Raw genomic sequence first — 22,928 nt, forward strand, 5'->3', positions numbered from 1 at the left:
AAACTCACACGACCATTACATATTATTAGTTCTGAAGTTTCGATTATTTATATGTGACGTTTTCTTAACATTAAAACCAAGATACTCTATAGAGCCTGAGTCGTTCAACATGACTTATCTGCAAAACAAATTCCGCGATGTCTATTTTGAACTTTAACTGTTAAATAACATAAAATCACGTAAATGTTATTTCAGTACTGCATGCAACGAATGTATCTATCAATTAAGTTGAATTCGAATTTAGACTCGACCATTCTAGTTGAAAAAGGCTAGGTAAGTGGCTTTTTCACGTTTCGAGAAGTTTTCACGAATTTAAAGTCACATTAAGTCTAATGATAAGTTCATATTGATATTAATGATAAGACAAATAAGCTCTAACAATCCTAATGCCAACCGGGGTCTCAGATCTTCACATCCGTCTGTGTTCATATGTCAATACAATATTTTAAATGAATTTTTATATTTTCTTAACACTGCTCATTCTTTTTTTATCATTCTTTATAGGTCTTTCCCAGATCAAGTAAAATCACAAATATATCAAGAATTACATGAATTATAATATACAGACCTTCAATGTAAACTAATAGTGTATTTATGATAATAGTGAGATGTTACATATAATCACATGACGTTAAACGTGTGACTGGTCATATGATTGATAAGATAACGTAATATTAGTATTGACCAAGGTATTGTTGTACGTTTACGGTCGTCCATATATCGATGTCAACAGTAAAATTACAAAAATACCGAAATCCGAGAAAAAATTTAAACAGAAAGTCTCTAAGCAAATGGCAAAATCAAAAGCTCAAACCCATCAAACGGATAGATAACAACTGTCATATTCTTGATTTGGTACAAGCATTTTCCTATGTAGAAAATGTTGGATAAAACCTGGTTTTATAGCTACATTTTGTAACTAAACCTAGATAAACTAATTATACATATCAAATGCTTGTCTTGGATCTAAAGGGATTAACTACATACTTTTTACTGCATAATCACTCAATCATTTGATGTCATGTGTCATATATGTATCGAACGTTATGACAAATGTCAATATCCAGGTAACAAAAAACCTCCTATTGCTCTAAATTGATAATTTAAAATGATTGCGAGTATATGACAACCATTAGAGCATGTAGAGTAAACACTGAACTGAAACAATATATCTGTTCCGGACCATATGAGTATTTGGGCCATACGCGTATGGTCATGACCATACGAGTATACTCATATGGTCCGACCGTACGCGTATTGTTGGATCATGAGTATATACTCGCATGGTTATTAACGGACCGGACCATATGAGTATTTGACCATATAGGTATTTTTTTCATATATGCATCAAAAACGTTTCAATAATACAAAAGACATGACAATGTATTAATTTAAAGGCTACGTTAAATTAAATATTGATGCCAAAGTTAATTTTCATCGCTTATTATATTCTTGCATGTAGGCTTAAGGTGACATTTACTTCCACACGGTAACATAACTTTTTTTGCATGTACATTTGCACGTCATGGTTATGCACGATACTTTTCAGTTACACATTTTGTTTGCAAGTGAAAAGATAAAATTGAGAAAGGAAATATGGGGAATGTGTCAAAGCGACAACAACCCGACCATAGAGTAGACAACAGCCGAAGGCCACCAATTGGTCTTCAATGTAATGAGAAAATCCCGCACCTGGAGGCGTCCTTCAGCTGGCCCCTTAAAAAATGTGTATACTAGTACAGTGATAATGGACGTAATACTAAACTCCGAATTATACACAAGAAACTAAAATTAAAAATCGTATAATACATAAATAACAACAGACTACTAGCAGTTAACTGACATGCCAACTTCAGGCTCAATTAAACTGATTGAAAGATTATGTCTTCATCATATGATTATCAGACACAATCCGTCCGTTAGGGGTTTAGTATAATACTATCATAAAATATATGAAAGGAACATAACCCGTGTCATGCCAACAACTGTTTTTTTAAATAAATATGCTTAGTTCCGATGCAAAGACCCTATAAGTGAATCAATATTGCTTTCTTTGCAGCTGCGTACAGTGATGTCGAGGTTTTGGGTTATTACGATGTATCTACGGTGTTGATGAAGCTCTAGATTTCAAATATCGTAACAAGACTACAGTACACCATATTCACAAAACAACTTAAAAAAAATATGTTCCTTGCAAGCGACTTTTTGTGTAACAGTTTATTGAGAATTTTTTTGGAAGTTATCTTTTCAAGTTGACATATTGCTATTCATTTGTATTAACAAATCGGTAATGAACATCGGTATACAATGTGTTTATTATAGTTTTGACTAGGTAGTAAAATTAACTATGAGGACCTTCCTATTTTAATTCAGTTAATCTCTTTATTATAATACTAGAACACACCCGTGGTCACGGGTCTGTGACTGAATTAAAGAATATAACTACATGTATGCGTAAGCCTTATTTTAGTATTGGTATTGTCATCTGATAACGTCATGCCGATTATAAGATGCACAGGTTCCCTGCTTTCAACATCTTTCTGTTTGAACCCGTCCACCTGGAACTTATCAATTATTGGTATTATTAATTTTATTTGGTAAAAGGGCCTGGAAAGTATTTTTTAATCAACAACATTGTCCTTTATGAGTTATAAATAAAGTTGAATTCTTTGATTCGCTGTTTTACGTCATTCCGGCTAACAAATTGAAAACTGTACATGCTGTACCTATATACGCCTTATTTTAGGTCCAGATTTTTATTATTCGTATTGTCATCTTAGAAAGTCATACTGATTAAAGTACTACAACCGGGAACAATGTGACAATGATTGAATTTAGTAGTGTCAATCCTGTGATTACGACCCGTGTATATAGCAAAATCCTTTTGGTGGTGCACCTGTCAGATGCGGAACGTACAGATACGGTAATAGGTAACAGGTGAATATACTATTGGTATCGGTATCAGATTCGACCCGGAACTTCTTAATTATTGGCAATATTAATTATGTGGAAAACAAAAGGGTCTGGAGTGGTGTAATTTTTAATCAACAGCATTGTACTATATTAGTTATATAAAAAGTTGAATTCTTGGATTCAGCGTTTTTACGTGATGACGGCTAACAAATTGGACCTCGTTATTTTAGTATTATAGATGATAATAAAATTACCTATATGATAGCGTATTTTTAAGGAACGGTCATACCATATGAAGAGTTTAGAACTAAACTGTATTAGAGTATTAATTACCCCGACCATACGCGTACGGTCGGACCATACGCCACACGAAACGAAATATTGAACCAAAATAGTATTGAATAAAACATACACGACCTGCAAAGGATTTTGACTTGGTACAGGCACATAATGAAGAGGGTTCAACATGTTTTGCAATGTCTCTTTGACACATTACCCGTTTCCATTTTTTATTCTAAAGGTACATACACTGTAAATGAACGGGAGTATGGTGTGCACTTTTTCAATGTTATGTTGATCTTTTTACGATTTTGTATTTAGTCTGTATAGAAAGTATTCAAAACGTTTTTCTGAAAGACAAACTATACATCAACTACAGTTTCTCCGAATTTAGTACATTTGCAACATAGACTTAAGGTAGCACAATACAAAGATTTTATAACTCCAACTCCCAAGTTTTAAAATGCTGAAACTTTCCTAATAATGCTTGAAAATTTATAAAAGTGGTAGTTTTAGATAGCTTACAGATTACTCTTTCAAATTAATGCAATGTTAGTATTATGCAACAATTATGTAACCAATTATAATGTTAACCGTGTCTAAAATATTTTTCACCAAATTTCCACTTTCAAATGAAATTAGCTTCTGCATAGTTATCCCTAGAGGGTTAATTTTATTATATGTTGTTCCTATGGCCATTATCTACAAAAGAGTGTCTCAGATTTCAGATAGAATGTATAGAACACACCTGATTAAACATTATCTTCTTTGATGTGGTTACGATGTTTACACTAATTAGAGATTTATGAGAGAATGAAATACTAGTGCAGCAAATGGACTGCAAACGAGAACTAACACCAAACCAAACATCTGGAAACACAGTTGCTCTCTACATGATAGCTTATGATAGTCGCATTCTAACTTTTTGTGATGTTTTGCAAAGAAAATAAACGCCAGAAAGAGAACTGGTGCGAAGGTAAAGGGCATCACCAATGCAAACTTCGAAGTTTGTCCAATCGCAATGTAGTGTAGGAACAGGAACACATCCGACAGAGTATCAAACAGGTACAGGACATATGTTAACAAAGTCAGTACGATATGAATAGTTGCCTTTATGCACGAATCATGATAAGGTTGGTTTCCAGAGCAGCACATTCGGTAGCAACCCGCATACAAAATAGTTAACGTAACCATACCAAAAATAGCACAAACCATACTGATTATTTTGATTGTTTCACTCGACGTTGACAATGCATCTGAAAAAATAATTTTACTCTTCATTAATGGTTGTACCCGTACCTCATGAATTTGGCAGGTCCTGAGTTTTTGTCGTATTACAAATATACAAAGAAACAACAATTTGATTATATTTGGGATGACAGGGGTTCTGACGTCAATCAAATACATTGTTTAAACCAAGAGGAGAAGGAAGAACAATACGTATGGCATAGTGAACACAATTTAATTAGGTTTTCAGACATATTGAACATATTTTGTACTATATTACATGTAGCCATGTTAATTAACCAACCACTCATATACAAGTTTCATAATAATTATGTCCATAGGTAAACTGTTGTTTTTTTTCATACATATTTTGCATCAGAACTTTTAAAGCAACGCTGTGTTTAATTAAGTGCAGATTTTCTTTGATCCACAGATTTTTTGTGCGATTGTTTTGTTTATTTCACAACTAAACATTTAACATTAAACTACTTTGCGTTAGGAGAAGAAATCCTATCAAAATATCTTATATTTGATATCAACCGTTTCCCTAAATCCTCATTATGACATAATTACAGGAAAACTTGAATTGAAGAACTATAAGTATTGACAGTTGCGTACCCGAATAAAAATTTATGAGCAAAGTATTTCTTTATATTCTTCCACTTTTCATTCCCGTTTTTGTGGATGCAGTTTGTGTTTCTCGATCTCAAGTTTTCTATGTATTATTATTATGTATTTGTCTTTTCGTCGTGTAACGGCATTCGTCATTTGGTTTAAAGTTTTCTTGTTTTTTTTAGTTAAATGTTTTCATAGTACCTTAGTCTTTTCTTGTACTGAAAATGTAATTTTGTTCAGCTCATTGTATTTCTTATTTTTCAACTACAAACTTTAATATAAACTTCTCTATGCTACAAAGTAGCAGAATAGAAATACGCATAAATCATTGCTTTCAAGTGTGTCATCCTGAACTGTTTTTTTAGGTTTAAGATATGTAATTTTATGATAACATTTACCATATGTCGTAGTTTCAAAACTCTCAAATGGTGTTGTGATAGTGTTGTTTATGATTGATGTCCCAGTTTTAGTACAGTTCAAATAGTATGGAGTTGTGGTGAAGTCCCAATTGGATGCAGTTGTCATAAACTCCATATCTGTAAGATTCATATTTGCATTTAGTAACAACTTTAAATTTAATATTACATTTATCACTCATTTTCCTTTATATTGTGTACATCATGACTTTCTCTTTTTACAAGTCATTTTCTTTAGGTTATAAAAGTTAGGATGGAAATGGGGAATGTACCACAAAGACAACAACCCGACCATAGAGCAGACACCATTCAAAAGACACCAATGGGTCTCCAATACAGCGAGAAACTCCCAGACCCGGAGGCATCCTTCAGCTGGCCCCAACACAGATATGTATACTAGTTCAGTGATAATGGACGTCATACTAAACTCAAAAATATACACAAGAAACTAACATTAACAAGCATACAAGACTGCCTAAAGCCAGAAGCTCTTAAATTATGACAGGTGCCAAAATGCGGCGAGGTTTGTTTTTCTCTTCAATGTTTCAACTTTACTTTCTTTTTTAATTTGATTATTATTGAAATGAACTTAAAGAGGTAAAGAAATAGAAGATAACGCCTTTCTATCTCTTGAAAATTATTGATTGAAAGATTTTTGTTAAGCATCTATGTAATATTGTAAAACGTGAACAATTGATACGAAAGTAAGATTTTACGAAAAAAAAACGACGTCTCTTACATCTGAAACGTGTAAAAATTGTGCAAATTTGATATTTCAGCTTGCCAATAACATATAAGAGTTTTTACCTCTCCGGGGAACATGAGATCAACAACGGGTTTGATAGAGCTAATGTTGCCCAGTCTTTACTTTTCTATGGTGTGCTTTGTATTCTGATGCTTCAGTATATGTTTCTTTTCGTTTTTAGCAATGACAATGTCATTACTTTTTCATGTTTAAGACTGATAAAAATGAATTAAAAATATTAAAAAAAAAAAAAAAAAAAATGAATTATAATGCTTTTTAACTATTTCCACTGTTCCTTACTCTCCTCACATGCTACACGCTAATCTTCAGTCCATGGGCACATTTTTTTACATTATGCATAGTACAACAGTTGCAAAGGGAGTTTTAATTTGGGGGAGACTTGGAAAGTTTTGGTGATTACACGATAACTTAAGTTAAGTATCAGACGGTAGTTATTTCGTGAGAATCAATTGAGCATGCATCTATACTACACATTTCACACGAAAAACAAATATATTTAAAAATAAAAGTATGTGAACAATGACTTTCTTTTAAACGATATATGTTGTAGATAAATGAAAAAAGCATATTTAAAATTGCTAGTTTGAATACTTTAAAAACTAATTTGAAAAGACAATTAAAAAAATAAGTTTTAAAAAGATTTTTACAAACTCACTGATTATTAAAACCTGTTGTCGACAAAATCCGTAGGAATAGTATTATTTGAACTTCAAATCTTTAGAAGATAGATAACATAATCTGTCAAGATATCAGTTGATCTTGTCCTACTTTGTGAGCATGTGCACTGCATATCAAGAAGATAAATAATGTTTGTTATTGTATATCAAATCAATAAATATTTGATTTAACATGACTATTCTGCAATGTATGATACAATTCGATTTATGGTTACAATACCAAAAAAAATACATTCTTTTCCGTGACATATACTGTCAATAGGTTTCATTGTAGTATATGTAAAATGCAAAGAGACAGAAAAGATCTGTTTTCTTTTACTATATTTATATACACGCAAATTGGAACTCATAAAAATAAATAATGCATCCCTAACCAATATCAATACTGTTAAATTAAACTCTTGCTTAACATATTAGATACATGTTATTCTACTTTTTCTAAATAAACGTTTAAAACCTAGCATGATAATATTACTGTTGGGAATATAATAATATTCAAATTTATTGGAAAAATAAAAAAATAATCTTTTAATCTGGCAAGATATCAGTTCAGGTATGTGTATAACTTTGTTTACATGTCATCCGCATATCAAGAAGATGCATCATAATTTTTGATACAATCGATAAACCAAGTTAGATATATGGACCTGTTCAGATTATATTGACCGAGTAAAAAGTCCGAGTGTCAATATAATCTAACTGGTCCATATGCATCGCATTGACTGAGGTAAAGTCCTTTATTTCTATATTAAATGTGTACTTAATGTAGTAGGAAAATGGCGTTCAATGTTCTTACTGTGTATGTTTAAATTGTATTTTTGATGAATTATAATCTAAAATACTATTTTGGTCTGAGAGTTACTGATGAGTCTAATGTGGACAAAACCCGCATCTGGCGTAATGAATTATAATCCTGGTACCTGTGATCACTAAATATATAGCATGTTATTGAAAATATCATTTTTTTTAACAACTTCATAGCTTGTTACATTAGTCTCCTTGTAGTCTTAGCTTCTGCATTCAACATAACATTCTTGAAATATCCAGTGAAAAACTTGGAAATTTTAATGTTGGCTGCTGCGGCGCTTCCTTCCTAAATTTTATGCGTGACGTAATGACGCCATAAATCTTTTGACAACACATATACATATAAATAGAAATACAGCGTCGATACGCGTAAAAAAAGAAACAAGGCTATACGTTAAATAACCTTTGAAATACGTGATCTTAATATCCAATAAAAATAGTAGAATGCTACATGTACACCATATGTTAGATAGTGCAATATTGACCTTTTAACAATAATGTTGTGAGTTCGTATCCCGCACTACGATTTGCAGTTTTCTGTCAAACGTTTGTAGTTTTCTCCGTACACACCGACTTCCTCCACTAATAACAATTACTACTATGGAATAGCACAAAGTGTTATAGTCGTATTAAACATGTATTAACCAATCTGTCAATTCTACCCTTTGTATTCCTCTAGCATGTTTAATATTCGTAACACAACCATACATGAATGAATGGGATTTTTTTTACGTAAAAGCAATTGATGTATCTTGTTTTAGATATGGGATATATTTTTGTTATACATTTTATATTTTTAAGATCAATTAGGAAATGTTTTATAATCCGAAACACCGATTGTTTTGGCCATCTTACTATCTAACAGTTTGCAAAAGTTAAACTGCAAATATTACGCCAATAGTAAAAATATCAACATGACAAGATATCAGAAAATTTTCCGAAAGAGATGTCTGTGTTCTTTTTATGTAGCTGAATTAAAACTTTCGTTTCCTCGTTTATCGAGGAAGAAATTTTGCAGATGTCTTTGCAATTTGCTTTTTATAGTCAAATGCACTCTTGGTATTATTTCAAAAAGCGTATACATCAAAACGTTTTCATTGACGTGGTCAGTTTATTTGGAATGTCCCTTTGATATCTTTCGCCACTCTGTTCCTAACAGTATCGTGTTTTAGCTAAAAATAGTCAATATTGTGTTTAGTCTCGCTACACTCAAAAAATGTTTTTTAATTTGATAGAATACCAACTATGTATTGGCTTCCAAAACTACACAAAACCCCTTACAAATATAGATTTATTTCGTCTTCAAGCCATTGTTCAACTACTAAATTGTCTATTCTTCTTACCAGCACACTTGGTACAATTAAAAACCTTATAATAAATTGTTCAAATAAGGCCTTCGAAAATAGTGAAATAAATTACTTTTGGAGTGTCAAGAACTCGTTGGAAGTACTTGATAAATTGCATGCTCATATTGGTGATTTTGAATCTGTTCAAAGTTTTGATTTTTCTACCCTGTATACCACATTGCCTCACATTCTCATTAAGAAAAAATTCACACACCTAATTAAATGGGCATTCAAAAAATCAGAATGTGAATATATATGTTCAAACTCTTTTGGGTCATTTTTTAGTAGCAATAAACAAAAAAACTATGTTACATGTAATTGGACATGCTTTGATACTATATATGCCCTTGAATTTTTACTAGATAACATTTTTGTTCGCTTTGGGGATTCCGTATATCGGCAGATTATCGGAATTCCAATGGGGACTAACTGTGCACCACTTATTGCGGACCTCTTTTTGTATTGTTATGAGTTACAATTTATGACAAAAATAAGCAAAGACCCATCAGAACAACATCTGATAAACAAATTTAATAATACTTTTAGATATTTGGATGATATTTTGGCTCTCAATAATGACGACTTCAGTATGTATATTAATGAAATTTATCCTGCTGAACTTACTTTAAATAAAGCTAATACTAATAATGACCACTGCCCTTTCCTCGATCTTGATATCTATATCACTAACGGAAAGCTGAATACTAAAAATTATGATAAAAGGGATGATTTTTCATTTCCTATCGTTAATTATCCGTTTTTAGATGGTGACGTTCCCTTGTCACCATCTTACGGTGTTTATATATCTCAACTTGTTCGATTCGCTCGTGTTTGTAACAATGTTTTAGATTTTAACGAGAGAAATTTATGTATTACTGAAAAATTATAACACCAGGGTTTTCGATATCACAAACTAGTCAAAACTTTTACTAAATTTTATCATCGGTATAAAGACATCATTCGTAAATATAGCTCAACATGCAGACTTTTTATACGTTCAGGTATTTCACATCCATTTTTTTATGGAAATATTCTTTATAAAGCACAAAGGTGTCAGTATTCAACTCAGAAACTTACAAAACCTTTAAATAGACTGATTAAGAAGGGATATAATTACGATACTGTTGTCAAGTTATTAAAGATTGCATATTTTGGCGTTAATATTGAGTCACTGATAAGGTCTTTGCGTCGGAACTAAAGACATTTATTCTAAAAACAGTTGTTGGCATGACACGGGTTATGTTCTTCTCATATATGTTATGATGGTATGATACTAAACCCCTAACGGGAAGGATTGTGCCTGATGTTCATATGATGAAACCATAATCTTTCAGTCAGTTTAATTGAAGTCTGGAGCTGGCATTTCAGTTAACTGCTAGTAGTCTTTTGTTATTTATGTATTATTGTCATTTTGTTTATTTTCTTTGGTTACATCTTCTGACATCAGACTCGGACTTCTCTTGAACTGAATTTTAATGTGCGTATTGTTATGCGTTTATTTTTCTACATTGGTTAGAGGTATAGGGGGAGGGTTGAGATCTCACAAACATGTTTAACCCCGCCGCATTTTTGCGCCTGTCCCAAGTCAGGAGCCTCTGGCCTTTGTTAGTCTTGTATTATTTTTATATTAGTTTCTTGTGTACAATTTGGAAATTAGTATGGCGTTAATTATCACTGAACTAGTATATATTTGTGTAGGGGCCAGCTGAAGGACGCCTCCGGGTGCGGGAATTTCTCGCTACATTGAAGACCTGTTGGTGACCTTCTGCTGTTGTTTTTTATTTGGTCGGGTTGTTGTCTCTTTGACACATTCCCCATTTCCATTCTCAATTTTATCTTAAATATCTACATGTAGGAACCGACCCTAAAGGTAAAAATGGATTTGAACTGTGCAGTATATCTGAGGTAGTTAATGCACACCTTTGCTGTGCATTATCCAGATTATACCACAGTAAGAACAAAGAGATTTTACTCATGTCATGTGTTAAGTATATAAGGGGATGCGAGAGAGATCAGAGTAAAAGAAAATAGATAGATTGTTAGTTAGAAGTGTTGAGAGTAATATTGTGTTATTGAATTAGGATTATTGTTCAACTGTTTTATTATGTCAAACTGATATATACTTACAGATTACATAGTGATTTGATCTGAAACTTTGTGTTGTGGTTTGTTTTCCTTGTGCCATTTGAAAATGGATTTTACGTTATTTACGCTACCAAAATACCACATCGACAAACACGAATCCTATAAAAACGACAACGCTACAGTGTATACAAAAGTCATATAGTTACGTTTTGTATATACGTTAAATGGTACCAGTAGATATCTTATCAGAACTATTCATCATACAAGTATTTATAACTCTCTTTGCATTTATTCCTAATTGGATACTAGAAATTTTGCAGATATGTGACAACCCATATACTTACACTTAATTGTAGATGCGAAGAAGCTTCCAATATTACCAGACACATTGCCATGTGATTTTAAGACCTTGCCCAGATCATCGTTTGCCTCTGTTCGTTTAATGAAGCCATTCATATAGAAGGTACATGTATGTCAATATAAAAAAGAAGATGTGGTATGATTGCCAATGAGACAACTTTCAACAAAAGACCAAATTGACACAAACATTAACAAGCATAGATAATACAAGTAAATTAGGACAAACACTATGATCTTGATCAACCTCAACATCTATATTTATCTTAAGCCTCGGTTACACCTTACCGGATAGCTAGAACGGACGCCTAACGGATAACTTTTTTCAATCCGTTCTTATCCGTTAGACGTCCATCCATATCCGTTGCATGTCCGTTAAGCGTATGTGTTATCCGTTGACGTCCGTTCTGTTCGGTGGAAACTTTGAGCATGTTCAAAACTTTGAACGGATGAAATGTCCGTTGAACGTCCGTTTTGTACGGTACTCGTCCGTTTCGTTTCCGTTTTGTATCCGTTACGTACGTGTCCGTTATACATCTGTTGGAGGTCTGGAAGATAAATTCTTCAACCGACATCTACCGGACGTTTAACGGATAAAACGGATGTTGAACGGATGAAAAACGGACTCATACCGGACGTATAACGGATAAAACGGATGATGAACGGATCTAAAACGGATAAATGTCAAATGAAAATTTTGCGTTTGAAATGCTAATTACTAGTATTGGTATGTCAGACTTCTAAAGGTTCGTGAATTCTTAATATTCATAATCGATCTTAGAGTATAGGCACGTCTTAACAATCAAGCAGCTCTTATTCAGGCCAGACACTGCCCTCTGGCGGAATTTTGAAGACCAATTCAAAATTAGACAGAAACATTTTGAATATTTATGCGAATTACATGTATTATTATTGTCGCCTTTGATTTTTCCGTATATCTTGTTCGTCCGTTTTATCCGGTTCGCTTTCGTTAGGTGTCCGTTTTATGCGGTACTCGTCCGTTGGATGTACGTTCGACATCCGTTCTGACCGGTACGTTTCCGTTTCTCGTACGTTGCATATACGTTGTGTGTCCGTTAAACATCCGTTACGCGTCCGTTTTATTCGGTCAGTACATTGTACATCAACGGACTCACAACGGATAACAATTTTGTCAACAGACAACTTTTATTTTCATTCGTTAGGTGTCCGTTCGTGCTATCCGGTAAGGTGTGACAGAGGCTTTATAAACAAGGCATATTAAAAAATTATTAGTCGAAATCAAACTGACAATTTGATGCCACGGCGAAAAATTGAGCAAAGAGAAACAACAGTACACAAAACACAGCATAGAAAATAAAGCGTGAGCTGCACGAGCCCCTATAAAAATCCGGAATTATCTCAGTTGCCCTGAGTTGCCAACAGATCTTGCCAACAGTTAAAGACTGAACTAAAAGAGGGACGAAATATACCAAAGGGACAGTCAAACTCTAAAACAAACGGACAAAGCCATGGCTAAAAATGAAAAAGACAAACAGACAAACAATAGTACACATGACACAACAAAGAAAACTAAAGAATAAACAACACGAACCCCACTTTTACTAAATGTTCGCTGAGGCGAGACAAGCTTTTCAGAAGTGTTTATACGTGTACAAAAAGTAACAGTTGAAACAAAGACACCAAGACATGTCAATATGAACGAAGATTATCTGTGCTAAATAAACTCATTTAAGTTTCGTTTGATGCTTTCTAAAATTAATTATTTTGAAAGTTGCACCACACGCAGTAAACGTAGCCTTAATGCAGCATTCAGAACATGAAAACTTGTCCTTGTTACTCTATGAACGAACTTTTCTGTATTACTCCTGGCATATTTGACTATGGAAAGAAATTCGCAATAGTCAGCGCATTTAGTTTTGTAACCTTTAAAATACATGTATATGTTAACATTATACTTAATCAATACACCATACATGCAATCTTCTCATTACCTTCATAACAACAGATGTACATGTATTGCTAGGCCGTACAGTCTACATGTATGCATGCTAATTTCAAGCATAGCTCCATATACAGACATTATAGTGACTTTTTGTTGTGACAACAAAAGAATAAAAAGGTAAGCCATTTCATATTAGTTCGAAGTACACCATTTTTGTCCTTCGGGAATTTTGACTTGTTTTTGTTTTCTTGGACATTTTTCTAATACGAATTATTTTCATCACTTATTCTATTTTTCCTCTTTTTAACATTGACTCTCTGAAGTTTCCTCTTACATTAACATACAAAATCAACGTGTGTATGCGTTTATAATAGTTTAAAGGTCACTGTACATTTGTACATGACTAATAAATTCAAGACAGATATATTTATTCTTTGGGCAATGCATCAAATGAAAAAGGATGAAAAGTGAAAAATGTTGTTCATAAAAAAAACGTAACATCATTTAATGTGATGTTTCATATGTGTCTTCCTGGTAATTGATAGAATAATTGCGCTTGAACTTCAAAAAATTGCAAACTGCATACGAGTCAGAGCAAGGATTTATACAATACAACTGACATTATTTAATGTGCGCCCTCGGTCAGAGTATCAACATTTAACATTTTACGAACAAATATAATAAAAGAAGGTGTGGTATAATTGCAAATGAGACAGCACGACACACAAACTAACAACTATAAGTCACCGTACGGTCTTCATAAATGAGCAAGACCCATACCGCATAGTCTGCTATATAAATGGCCCCGAAATGACTATATATGAACTGTATTTGATTTACAGGAAATAAGCATTCATTTGTATTACACAAAGTAACTGACATAATTTCTTTTTATAAGATGTTGCTATCAAGAACTATTATTATGCTTTTGATATACTTTTTGAATTTGGCCATCTCGATTCCACATTAAAACACAACCCTATTCGATTTTTGATTCTGTACTATTTACATAAATTTAACACTTTTTTTTTATTAAATATACGACATTTGTCCGATAAACATAAATACATCTGTCTTGAATTCATTAGTCATGTACAAACTGAACATGAACTGAACTGCTTTAATCCTTCAGTGGGATAAACAGCCGCAACAACTGTTACATTGTTGTGAGTCTTTCAGATCAACAAGGTCTGTACCTCAAGTTGTCGCGGCGTTCCATTTTTTTTTTATCAATTTTCTTATCAATTTGAAATTGAATGACTAACCATTTTAAACGTTGAGTAATTTGAATATACTGCACTAATTATATTAACTACAAAAACAAATAGTATAGAGAACTATGCAAACATTACTTTTCTTCCTTAATAAAACATAAGTATACATGTACGCATGAAAACAGCATCAACAGAATGATGGATGCCTCCCTTGTCAACCATTGAGTCGTAAAGCTCTTTTTTAAAGTGTTGAATTGACAGATATTTAAGAATGTCTTATGCATAGTGTTTATATTTGTTATGTAGCAAACATGCTCCTGTCAGCTTTGGTAGTTGTTGTAACAACAAGCTTGGTCCTTGTGCAATGTCATGATTGTAAAGATTATGACTTATCGGCATCTGACCAGTCTTTTCTAATGAAGCATTATCTTCGTACAACTAGAAAAGAGGAAGGCATTTCAACAGGAAAGCCGGTTGCTTCAGGCATGAACGTTTAATATGTATAACCTATGTCAAGAAAATAGATTTAAAAAAGGATAATAAAACAAAACAATACAATACAAGACAAAGCAAGAACGAGAGAAAGAAAACAACAAGAAAAAAACGTATACACAATTTTATACAAAAGATTGAAACATAAAATTAATGTAAAAAGAAAAAAATGCACAAAAGATATTGCATCTTTTCAATAATAAAATATATTCTTTTAGATGATGACATAATGCAGCTGAACAAAACAGCTTTAATTTTATGTTTAAAATTAAAAAAGAAAAGGATCAATTTACAATCAAAGATCACCCACCGATACCAATTCCTGCCAAACAAATATTTTTTTGAATATCCACTTTGCTTGTGAGAGGAGGAGAGACATACAAAGTACATGAAGAAATCATCAAAAAAGTGGTATTCGTGCTTTATGAATCTGGTTGTGCATGCAATTTCAAATTTAAATAATTTCATTTTAATCAGATCAGCATAATGTATCATAAGCACGTAATTTTGAATTTTGAGGCGAAATTAATGATATATTTTGCAAATCAAAACACTTAACTATAACTGTTTATTTACGTACATTTGTAGGTGTAACATATATACGTTGGGGTAAGAAAGGATGTCCGAAAGGAGTAGATATGGTTTATACAGGTAAGCAAAAGAAAATAAATACATAATATACAGTTCTGATACAGGACCTATTTTCACATCTTTGTTAATCCATTGGGAAAATTGGGCTGCTAAAAGTATCAAGATTAATTTATTTTAACTAGCCATAATTTGTGTAAAAAAAAACGAGACAATAAACACTCGTTCATTTTGATTCTTAAAACGTCAAGCTGTAGATTAAACATGTAATCATGACCATTTTGATCTCGTTTTTATGAGGAAGGGGTCACTTGGTGATAGGTGGCATGGGTGACCCATTAGAACATGTCACTTTTTAAAGTTTTATAATATGTCATAAAGTCAAAAAATAAGATAAAATATATGACAAGGTAGACTGAATCATAAGCAACTGACAAATATTTTATGTCGATTTTTATTTCTAACATGAGACTACGACAGTTGAAAATGCATGTCGAGATATTTGTCAAATATATGTATCTGCCCTTGAAAGTAAGATTGCAAAAGGTATATCTTTTGTGAAAAAATAAATGATAGGGTATGCATTTGTGTTTTTAAAAATGTTTTGAAAGAATTATATATGTACTTAATCTCTAAATTGTTTACCCCCCCCACTACATAATGTACAACACGTTTGTATTGTTAACCGCCTCAACCCCCCTTTTTCTACCGTTCACCAAGTCTTTACTAAATTCATATATACAAAATTAATGTCAATGTTACACTACAATAGTACTGAATTATTTCGATGTTTTGTACTTTTCTTTTCATAATGAAAAATTGAACACATTTCTGTAACGTAGGGCAGGTTGGCGGAAATTACCATGGAAACAAAGCTGGAGGTGTCAACTATCTATGTCTACCAAATGACCCGGAAAATGGAGAGTCACAGAAAACTGAAAACGACCAATTATATGGTGCGGAATATGAGTTTGGTTCATCATACAAACCATCAGGAATGAAATCGGATATGCAAGAAAAAGAAGTACCATGCGCTGTTTGTTTCCAAAGAAGAAGATCGGTTCATGTGATGATTCCAGGTATAGTTGGATTATTTATTTTGCAGTTGATATTATTAGATTTTATTGTTATTTCTTGTCTAATTTTGTTTTGCAGTGCATCATATGTTTGTGTTTTTTTACCATTTTAAAATAGTCTAAATACGATTTAGATAAATAAGTTTATCAATGCTCACCACTTTAACATAAAACAGACAAAAAAAAATACAACAAAACAAAATCAAAAACTAGAAGTTACTGTACCTGTTGATTAGTGTTATCAGTAACACAAAAAGTTAAAGCTCCAACTTGAATAAATTTTGATAATCAAAATAATTGATAAATTAAAGAAAATTAGTCATTTACATGTGTGAACGAAGCAAAGCAGTGTTTAAAAAATCAGACGAAGAAATATCTGGCAAAAACGAACTTATAGCAAACACAATTGTTGTCATTACAGGAAGGCAAACATGCTACAAGGGCTGGACATCGGAATACAGTGGTTATCTTATGACGGATTATAAAAGTTACAGCAGTAAGGAGTATGCATGTGTTGACAAAGATGCCGAACCTCTCGACAATAAAACTGGAGACGAAAACGGGGCTTTATTCTATGGAATCAGAACCAAATGTGGCAGTTTGAGGTGTCCTCCATACAAAGATGCTACAGATGTACGATGTGTTGTTTGTACAAAATAGTTAATAAAATCACATAAACATATTAAATGTTTTCTTTTTATTTTAAACATTATACTGTTAGTATAAGACGATTGGTGAACACCATGACCAACTTTGAAGTCAATACAACTGGATGTTTCAAAGAAGGGCAACTTTGCTGTAGTTGATATTTAATTCTGAGTACAAGTTGTTTAGGAATGATTCTTAATTTACTTTTGTATTCAATGGTCATTTATTATTCAACGACTATTTACACGATATTCTTTGGTTATTTACAAATCCCCATCTTTAGGTTGGAAAATATCTCAGAAAAAAATAAACAAGAAAATAATGTGCACATTAAAAAGCTAAAAAACAACCTACCTGTTTATCAATGCAAAGTACAGCATCATTTAAAATTGAGGATGGAAACGGGGAGTGTGTAAAAGAGACAACAACCGGACCATAAAAAAAAAACAACAGAAGGCCACCAACAGGTCTTCAATGTAGCGAGAAATTCCTGCTCCCGGAGGCTTCCTTCACCTGGCCCGTAAACAAATATATACTAGTTCAGTGGTATTGAACGCCATTCTAATTTCCAAATTGTTCACAAGAAACTAAAATTAAAATAAAACAAGACTTGAGACAGGTGCAACAATACAGCGGTGGTTAAATATGCTTGTGAGATCTCAACCCTCCCCCTAAACCTCTAGTCAATGTAAAAAAATAACGCATTTGTCTCTTCATATGACGTAATTGATCATGCACATCATCCAATAAATCTCAATCGAGTTGTGTTCCAACAACACAGATATACAAAAATGCACTCATCAAGTTTCAAAATGTAAACATGCAAACAAAAATACAAGAGAGAAAATGTATTTCCTTTTTTAGTTAGAGATCTTTGATTTCAAGTAAACCTATAAATATCAACAGTTCTTAAGGTGTTATTTGAATATTTGTTGAATTGAAATATAATATTGCAAATATATTCTCAAATGCAGACAACTTTAGCATTTGATAATTCATTGATAACATTCTGGCGTATCACAAACAAACAACTTGTTACGTCTCTTTTCATTGGCCGAAAGATTTAAATACAACAACAATGTAGTCAGTGTGCACGTGAATTGACAGAGGTGACCAACAATGGAATTTACTATGTTACTACGAACGTAAACACAATAATTTGTATAGTTTACAAACCATTGGTCAAAAGAATTAAATAAATGTTTTGTTAACTTCAAATAGTGGGGTCGAAATATTATACTGATATTTTGTTTTAAGTAATATTCTAAGTTCTTTATGGATGCAGCAACTCAATTATCTTGTACCAATTATCTTGTACCCGTGATGATGAGAAATATAAGGATAACATAAAATACATGTGCCGCTTTTATACGGATGAATATATGAACCACTTTTAATTTCTTTCATACTGACGATAGGTTATAATCCTAACAATGTCGTAGTCACTTATAATACATGTAAGTATCTCATAATACTGATCCGTTACAATAATTAATGAGGGGGTGCACTGACATTCCTCTTTTATTATTTTCATGCTATAAAACATACACACAGTAGCTATAAGCGTACCATAAACGGAGAAAATTGTCCCCCAAAGATAGAAACAAAATAACTTTAAACGTATCATTTGTGCACCTGAATGAATTTAGTGAAGGCATGTTGTTGTAATAAATTGAAATGTTACATCGGCGAAAATTATTTCTTTTGCATGTGTGGAACTAATTACATAAAAATGAACGATCCATTCAAATAGTATCCCACTCCCAGGGTAGTTCCCCAGATGAAAAGGACAAGTGCGTGAACTGTTTACATTCCTTCTCTCACCTAATCTTCCTATGCCGGTATAAAATATTTGACAAGCAGTTGCATCCAAACTGCACACATTAGTTCCACATCACGATATGACGAAGAGACTTAAATCGGCGTACTTTTTTGGTAAAACGCATTTGTCTGTCTTGGCAGCCGACCGAGTCGTCCATATTTGTTTACCATAACTTTTGTTTCCGGATTTTCAAAGTTGGACAATTCATAGAAAAAATGAGCATTTACTCTATAGTTAATGGAAATATTCTTTAATTAAGCCTTTCTGATATTCTTATCATCATTTTAAAATCAATAACTTTATACTTTCGCTTACTAGGCAGAAAATACCGAGGTGTTGAAAAATTTGACACCTCGGTAATCTCCGGAAAATTTTCCTTAAACCTTTATTATGGGTCGGATACCTTAATTTGTATTGAATACACATAAATTTTATAAGTATCCATTGAAAACATGAATTTAAAAGAAGCGATTAGGAATTTTAGATTGCACTATATATGTGCGCGGACATATATTTTTTATACCTCGGATATCATTCCAAAACTAATTATTTTCTTATTCTTGCCCTCAAACGCAAATAAAGTATTTATGAACAAAAACTCAAACACTTATTAATGTTAACTTTTACCGCGACTGACCAGTCCGTGCTATCATACAAAGAACTTTAAACTCTTAACTTTGTTAAGGTGACTCATTGTTATGCTAAAATAATTTAAATATTATTGTAAACATAAACACATGTTCCCAACATAACAACAAAGCCATGTGCTATCGATAGTTAATAAATACATTTATATATGCATATATCCTTGTATGAATATTCAAATTAGGCGGAAAATTAGGCGATGGCAATACACCCGAGGTCCTGACGGTCCTCTGATGTAATAACAATGATAGTCTATTTGTGGGGTCAATACAGGATATATTGACCCAAACAGTTTATGGACCTCGGACTTCGTCTTCATTCAATATACTTCTTTTTGGTAAATACAGGATATATTGACCAAAATAAGTAGATCGACCGCGGACTTCGTCCTCAGTCAATATATCTTTGTATCGACCTCAAACAAAGGCTATCATTGTATAAAATTTAGAAAAAATAGTAACTGATCGACGCACTGCGGGATAAAAACAGATACATGTTCATTTATATTTAGAAATCCATTAAATGACTTGAATTACTCTGATTTTATCTATTTTATGTACATTTGTATCTTATTATTTGTTTCTTAATTTTGTACACTTTTTAACTGCAGTTGTAATACATTTTTGTTTAATTGTGATGTGTTTTATATTAGCATAAGTAGCATTGATTTTGAAAGTACTTTGGTTTTTATATTTTATCATTCCTAATTATGTATGACCAATTTATTGATTGTGAAAGTAGGTAGGTCACCGGAATTTTTGTTTTGATTGTTGTTTAATTATTTTTAAATATAGATTTTGTCAGAAGTTGAAAAGGTAAAACATAAATGTAGTCTTCTCTATAAATAAACAGATGATCGGTCGAACTTGGTTAAATACCATTTTTCTGAATATGGTATTATTCATACACACTTAGGTGTTTTCTATTTATAAGAAAATAAAGGTTACAAAGAATCATGGCGAAAAACATAAACTGTTGTTTTGCATTCATGTGGATTATTTTATTTGGACAAGATAATTTACTATTTGGAACATACTTAGATCGAAAGACAAAGACAAATTTTTAGGTTTTTTTCTGTCTTTCTAACACAAATTATATAATCAAAAGTTCTCAAACTACCACAATTTGTAAAAAAAACACAAAAACGACATCCGTTTTAGCTTTCAACATCCACGAATCACTACGAGGTTCCTAATCGTGACATATCAAAATGATATACTATAAATTTTATGCGATTATAACTGTTATTTACTTCCATGAAGGGTCGACCATTCAATACAAATGGAACTTCCCTAATCTTATTAGCATTGAATCTTAGCTCATTTTCTTATGCTTGGTCGCTGCTTGGCAGCTTACGAGAGTTTGGTTTGTTAAAGAAAACTCAGCTGCAGAAGACTGCGTAACAGGAGCATATTATGCACAATATAAGTAACAATATAGTTCATAAGACAAACAGTATACATTTTTAATAATACATCTTCAGAAATTAATCTGTGTGTATTACAGCTTTAAATTACACAAGCATCTTCTCTACCTTTAGTATAAAAATTGACAGCTTAGACAGCACATTTCTATTACAATATTTAAGCATGCCAAGTACTTTTTTTTATTTGGATATTTTTTAAAATATCGAGGTATGCACGTCCGCCTTGAATCATCAATTTCACAATAAATACATTTTCATATATAGTGGTATACATACCCAAAACTAGCGTTACAAAGAGGACAAATTATCTCATTTCGTGGTACATTTCTCTATCTTGCTGTTTCGATGAGAAACTTTAATACCCTTAATTTACATGTATTTACTCCATGACCCCGCCTTAATTTAAACAGATATGGTTCTAAGCAAACCTCTTCTTTAAAGTGTAAATACCCGCCCCCTTTTGAAGAGTTGTTTATATCAGACAAACATCAAAGTACTGTAGTACTGAACACCGGATGACCGCAAGATCTAGTGGGTGGTCACAATTAACATGTCTAAACCTGAAGGGGAGGTTAGTGTATTTTTTTGTTTATTCTGAGAAAAGTTCGTGCGTGGATGATAGATAAATGACAGGGAATTCAATCTCATCTTGTTAACTATTATATTACAGTGATACAAATCAGTATATTTTGGTTTGTTATCAGATGAGGGTAGTAATGCCCTTCACCATCAGGTTCAAACGTTCATATTTTTTACATCGTTAGCGTCATATTGGTTGAAATGTTACCGTGATTCATAAAAATATCCTCATTGTGATTCGTCAGCGGCTTCAAATTATTATCGTCAACATTTTATCGTCATGCACCAATAATGACCGTTAACGTCATTCGGCAAGAATAATCACAAATAGGCGACAGCAAAACATCGGAATGCCCTCACTGTCATCCGATAAAAGAAAGAGCGAGTGCGGAATTAAATTTTAATTAGACTGTCCGTCCACACAAAAAAACATTTTAAAATTCAGTTTCTTTATTCTGACACTGAAATTTTAGTTATTGACCAAACAAGTCGATTTATAAGATTTAATCTGCACTGGTCGGATGACCCTATTCAAACCAACAGACGTGGAAGTTCGGATTAAAGGGTCATCCCGATTTGATTTGCCAATAACTGCTTTAACACATGACGTCATCAATTTACGTCAATATTTTGGAAATATGCGGACGATATTCCGCAATCCACGGCTCCTAGGAAACTTTCCTGTAAGGCAAAGAAAGGGGAAATACGTTTTTATGTAGTTAAAGATTGATAAGTATTAACATTAAATCATTACTATTTCGTTATATTTAGGCTTTTTATTACATGATTTGGAGAATTGGAATTCGATGTTTAAAAGTGGTGTTAAAACGCCAACATTCAATCAATCATTTCTTGGACATAAATTAGGCCGATAGTTTTTTTGTGTGAAAAAGTTTATAAAGAATAGAGAAAAATGCATTAAAAATGTAGAACATGGAATTGGAAACTGAACTGGAGGACCCTCATTCAAACTATTTCGTACATTATGTGTTTAGGCTTTTGAAAAAGTACAGATAATGCCCTAGA

The 22,928-nt window shown here is 32.5% G+C and overlaps 2 long non-coding RNA genes across 2 annotated transcripts; one reads left to right on the top strand and one right to left on the bottom strand.

The window, feature by feature from the left end:
* Nucleotides 1–3,473: 3,473 nt before the first annotated feature.
* LOC143081949 (uncharacterized) lies at nt 3,474–6,942 on the bottom strand. Its single transcript, XR_012980173.1, has 3 exons — nt 6,872–6,942; nt 5,433–5,570; nt 3,474–4,448 (listed from the first exon to the last, which is right to left on the bottom strand). It is a non-coding gene; the product is annotated as an uncharacterized LOC143081949 (long non-coding RNA).
* A 7,990-nt stretch (nt 6,943–14,932) lies between these two features.
* Nucleotides 14,933–17,340, top strand: LOC143081950 (uncharacterized). The gene is made up of 4 exons (XR_012980174.1): nt 14,933–15,109; nt 15,707–15,769; nt 16,549–16,785; nt 17,204–17,340. It is a non-coding gene; the product is annotated as an uncharacterized LOC143081950 (long non-coding RNA).
* Nucleotides 17,341–22,928: the final 5,588 nt, after the last annotated feature.

Source organism: Mytilus galloprovincialis, chromosome 7 (assembly GCF_965363235.1).
Source record: "Mytilus galloprovincialis chromosome 7, xbMytGall1.hap1.1, whole genome shotgun sequence".
In the NCBI taxonomy this organism is placed as follows: Eukaryota; Metazoa; Mollusca; class Bivalvia; order Mytilida; family Mytilidae; genus Mytilus; species Mytilus galloprovincialis.